This window comes from Gobio gobio, assembly GCF_949357685.1.
Source record: "Gobio gobio genome assembly, chromosome: 20".
Classification (NCBI taxonomy): domain Eukaryota; kingdom Metazoa; phylum Chordata; class Actinopteri; order Cypriniformes; family Gobionidae; genus Gobio; species Gobio gobio.
In genome coordinates, this window is record NC_137113.1 from 14,548,240 (window position 1) to 14,554,309 (window position 6,070).

Sequence of the window (6,070 nt, forward strand, 5' to 3'; positions counted from 1 at the left end):
TAAGCGGGCCAGGACTACATTTTGTTTTTTGGGTCTGGACCAAACAAGCAAACCAAACTACAAGTGTGAACACACCCTCAGAAATCACAGTGGGTTTAAATGTTGTACTTTGCAGTGTTATAGTACTCGGACTCGGTCTCGAGACCATATTTTATTGGTCTTGGTCTTGTCATGGACTGTGCATTTGGACTCGGTATTGACTCGTACTCTAACATATTAGGAATTGGATTTATTCCCGAGTCCACTCGAGTCCCATTAAAAATATTTAATGATTATTACTATACATTAATATTTCTTTAAATTGATGTTTGATTGACACATCCAATGATTGTTTATGAATTTTCTCTGGTCTTGGTCTCGACTCTGACTCAACCCTCTCTGAACTCGGCCTCGACTCGGACTCAACCCTCTCTGAACTCGATCTCGACTCGGACTCAACCCTCACTGAACTCGGTCTTCACTCGGACTCAACCCTCTCTGAACTCGGTCTCGACTCGGACTCAACCCTCTCTGAACTCTGTCTTCACTCGGACTCAACCCTCTCTGAACTCGGTCTCGACTCGGACTCAACCCTCTCTGAACTCGGTCTTGACTCTGACTCAACCCTCTCTGAACTCGGTCTTCACTCGGACTCAACCCTCTCTGAACTCGGTCTTCACTCTGACTCAACCCTCACTGAACTCGGTCTTCACTCGGACTCAACCCTCTCTGAACTCGGTCTTCACTCGGACTCAACCCTCTCTGAACTCGGTCTTCACTCGGACTCAACCCTCTCTGAACTCGGTCTCGACTCTGACTCAACCCTCTCTGAACTCGGTCTTCACTTGGACTCAACCCTCTCTGAACTTGGTCTCGACTCGGACTCAACCCTCTCTGAACTCGGTCTTGACTCGGACTCAACCCTCTCTGAACTCGGTCTTGACTCGGACTCCACCCTCTCTGAACTCGGTCTTGACTCGGACTCAACCCTCTCTGAACTCGGTCTTGACTCGGACTCAACCCTCTCTGAACTCGGTCTTCACTCGGACTCAACCCTCTCTGAACTCGGTCTTCACTCGGACTCAACCCTCTCTGAACTCGGTCTTCACTCGGACTCAACCCTCTCTGAACTCGGTCTTCACTCGGACTCAACCCTCTCTGAACTCGGTCTCGACTCTGACTCAACCCTCTCTGAACTCGGTCTTCACTTGGACTCAACCCTCTCTGAACTTGGTCTCGACTCGGACTCAACCCTCTCTGAACTCGGTCTTGACTCGGACTCAACCCTCTCTGAACTCGGTCTTGACTCGGACTCCACCCTCTCTGAACTCGGTCTTGACTCGGACTCAACCCTCTCTGAACTCGGTCTTGACTCGGACTCAACCCTCTCTGAACTCGGTCTTCACTCGGACTCAACCCTCTCTGAACTTGGTCTCGACTCAGACTCAACCCTCTCTGAACTCGGTCTTGACTCGGACTCAACCCTCTCTGAACTCGGTCTTGACTCGGACTCAACCCTCTCTGAACTCGGTCTTCACTCGGACTCAACCCTCTCTGAACTTGGTCTCGACTCTGACTCAACCCTCTCTGAACTCCGTCTTGACTCGGACTCAACCCTCTCTGAACTCGGTCTTGACTCGGACTCAACTCTCTCTGAACTCGGTCTCAACTTGGACTCAACCCTCTCTGAACTCGGTCTCGACTGGGACTCAACCCTCTCTGAACTCGGTCTTGACTCGGACTCAACCCTCTCTGAACTCGGTCTTGACTCGGACTCAACCCTCTCTGAACTCGGTCTTGAATCGGACTCAACCCTCTCTGAACTCGGTCTTGACTCTGACTCAACCCACTCTGAACTCGGTCTTGACTCGGACTCAACCCTCTCTGAACTCGGTCTCAACTTGGACTCAACCCTCTCTGAACTCGGTCTCGACTCGGACTCAACCCTCTCTGAACTCGGTCTCGACTCAGACTCAACCTTCTCTGAACTCGGTCTCGACTCGGACTCAACCCTCTCTGAACTCGGTCTCGACTCGGACTCAACCCTCTCTGAACTCGGTCTTGACTCGGACTCAACCCTCTCTGAACTCGGTCTCAACTTGGACTCAACCCTCTCTGAACTCGGTCTCGACTCGGACTCAACCCTCTCTGAACTCGGTCTCAACTTGGACTCAACCCTCTCTGAACTCGGTCTCGACTCGGACTCAACCCTCTCTGAACTCGGTCTCGACTCGGACTCAACCCTCTCTGAACTCGGTCTCGACTCAGACTCAACCTTCTCTGAACTCGGTCTCGACTCGGACTCAACCCTCTCTGAACTCGGTCTCGACTCGGACTCAACCCTCTCTGAACTCGGTCTTGACTCGGACTCAACCCTCTCTGAACTCGGTCTCAACTTGGACTCAACCCTCTCTGAACTCGGTCTCGACTCGGACTCAACCCTCTCTGAACTCGGTCTCAACTTGGACTCAACCCTCTCTGAACTCGGTCTCGACTCGGACTCAACCCTCTCTGAACTCGGTCTCGACTCAGACTCAACCCTCTTTGAACTCGGTCTCGACTCAGACTCAACCCTCTATGAACTCGGTCTCAGCTTGGACTCAACCCTCTCTGAACTCGGTCTTGACTCGGACTCAACCCTCTCTGAACTCGGTCTTGACTCGGACTCAACCCTCTCTGAACTCAGTCTCAACTTGGACTCAACCCTCTCTGAACACGGTCTTGACTCGGACTCAACCCTCTCTGAACTCGGTCTCAACTTGGACTCAACCCTCTCTGAACTCGGTCTCGACTCGGACTCAACCCTCTCTGAACTCGGTCTCGACTCGGACTCAACCCTCTTTGAACTCGGTCTCGACTCGGACTCAACCCTCTATGAACTCGGTCTCGACTCGGACTCAACCCTCTATGAACTCGGTCTCTACTCAGACTCGAATGAGCTGGTCTCGACTACAACACTGCTTTCATGTCATGGTTGAACGTAACTTGACAGACTCCTGGAAATCTCAGAAGATTCACTATGCTAGATTTTTCATATATAGGCTACAAACAACTCAAGAGTTAAACAGAATCACCTGTTTTAAAGTCTCTGGAAACTTGGAATCCACCCAAACTCAACAGTTCACTCTTAATGTGGATTTGTTTCGTTAAAGCCCAGCTGACACTCGCAATAGATTTACGTAAGCCTTATAATATTCCAGTTACAAAGTAAAATCCAAGCGCCATAGTTGTCCCTTGGCTTAGCTCTTGTCTTTTCAAGCTCCCCGTTATTCTCTGGCAGTGCTTTAGGACTTTGGCTGGGCTGCGAATGTTCTCCACTGTGGCCTGCCAAGTTCTGCTGTCCTCTCCCACCAGTCTGGACAGCGTCCAGCCTTGTGGAGCCAGTGTGGGGGGCCAGGACTGAGCCAGACCCCAAGCCCCATCCCATGAGAGCAGACAGGAAGGGCGGGAGGACCCCACAGAATGAGAGGAAGAGGTATGGGGACACCAACAGAAGACAGAGATGCACCCTACAAGTTCAAACACACCACGTGTGTGTCTGAAGTACAAGTAAACTCCGTTCTTGTACATCTTTGCTTGGAAAACCCATTGGATGTAACCGAAGCGTAGCCGCGCCCTACTGTGCGACTCCGCTGTGGCGTAACATCTGTTGTGTCATCCTGTTTAATTTGCTGTGTCCTTTATATGCACCCCACCATCACCACTTCTGATATTTCTCAGATCTTTAGCTATGAATAGAAACAATTACACAAGCTAGGTAAACAGTAATGACTTCCTCTCTTACATAAACACTGATGGAAGTGTCTGTGGAAACAGATCTTTAATAGAGCAGAAGGAAGTGTTCTTTGAGATTTGTTCTGTCCGAGCCCGTTGGGAGGACATTCCCCACCCTCTCCATATCCTCATGCTGGACATGTCTTTGTGGTCGTCATTGTTTAAGATCAAGTGCGGTTTGTTTCCTAGAAGACCCACACATATGCTGACACCCCCCTTGGTTCAACAAAACCAAGGGAAGCTGATGAAATCATGATTTTTCAAGCGATGCAGCACAATCATTCAAAGTTAAATGGGAGGGGTGTGAGTCGAAAGCTGATAAACAATGACAAAATGAATAATAAAAAAGAACATCATATTTATGTAACATTATTTAGAAGTTAAAGCTGCAGTCTGTAACTTTTTTTGGTTAAAAATTATCCAAAATCAATTTGAGCAAGTACACAAAAAGCCATTCTTAATCTCCTTACCTCAGCCCCATTCACAACGGTGAGCTTGTAATAATGTGTTATAATTAGATTGGTATGGTGGATTTCCGTGGCAAATTCAAGCATGTCTTTGCGTTACAATAGTAACGCACGTGAGGAGCATGTCAGCAGATAATTTTTAGCCTTTTCTCACAGCAGCTGGAGTAATTAAACTTATCATTTTGATGGCGGTTTGTAATAAAGAAAGGCCCAAATGACATCATCATTGACAACTGGATGTGTGTAAATTAACTCTTTTCCCAACATTGATGGATTTTTCCGGATTTCCGTGTTTTCACTGTTATGCGCTATTACGCATCTTCTGAAACAGTACTGAAGCTCCTGATCAAAACACAGGAAAAAAAAAAGCAGAAACAAGTGATAACATATGTGAGCAGATTCATGTGTAAAATAACGCAGTCATCAATATTAAACAGCATAAAAATCAAAACTGCCTAATGTTACCAAATAAAATGTTGACCCAGGACATGTTATAGGACTGTGCAAGCTTTGGGGATGTTGATGGACTTGATCCATCAATGTATTGATCATCGTTATGAATCCGATCTAGACGTAGTGCAATTTTCTCAGCTTTTTTTAATGAAACTTACCCACATTGAAATGTTGATAAAAAAGAATGGCATAATAGGACAACTTTAAGGTTATTCTAAATCTTACTCTCTGCTGTATTGCCAAACAGCATGTAAATATTTTAATATTTAATGTCATGCCTCTTCATATACCTGCAGATTTAAGATCTTGACAATGCACCCTGCTTTTTTGCTCCAAAAATATTAAAATCACTAATAAAACTGAACATTTTCAACCATCCCAGCTTCCTTAGCTGAAATGTGCAACTGTTTTTTTTTATGAAACGTACCCAAATTGATATGTTGTTAAAAAAAATAATGCATGAAGCTAGAATAAAATGTGTGTTTTTGTTTAAAAGCAGAGGCTCTGTTCTTTTGATATGTTGCATGTTCAGATATTCAAAAACTCTGGTGTTTTATTTGATGAACAAGTTGTTTTTCATTAAAAACAATAGGTATTTTTGACATCTTGTTTACATCTTGACTGTTTTTTTTTTGGTTTTTTTTTAGCATTTTAATTAAAGGGGTCCTTGATTATGATTTCACTTTTTTAACTCTCAAAGTTCAATGCAAAAGGAGATATTTTCTCTTAAGCCCGGGACACACCAAGCCGACAATCGAAAGCAAACAATTCAGAGTCGGCCGATTTAGTTTTTCCGGTGTGTTCCGGGGTTTTTTGGGCCGATTCAACATGTAGAATTGGCGTCGGGCTGTTGGTGAGAGAGAACTCTGATTGGCTGTTCAGCTTAGTGCATGAGTCAGTTTACAGTCTATGGTTAGAGCACGAGAATAAGAGCAAAACAGCGAGCAAAGACGTCAAAACGGTACAGATAGAAGGCTGTTCAAATATTACGTCATCTTACCGAGTGTTCCTGGGTTTTAATATTTTAATATTAACATGATTGGAGTGGAATAAAGACTGTGATCAGCAGGATTGATATTCAAAAAGATAACCGCACGCTGATTTGTTTACGGTTTGTGTATCTGCAGCCAGGAACGTTGGTTTCCCTTTTGAATTATGAATATAAACCAATATATCTGCAAAAATAGACAGTTGTCTCATTTACACGCAGGCGGAGAACGCGCATGCTAGTTGACAGTCGGCTGTAGTTCTCTCTGTGTGCTCACGTGCATCTTTTTGCCTCAGACATGGCCGATGAGAGGAGACAACACCGTCGGCTTTCATCGCTGCTAGTTCTTTGATGTTGTGTTGGTGAGTCCCGGCATTTACAGAAATCGATTTTTAAGAACAACAACAAA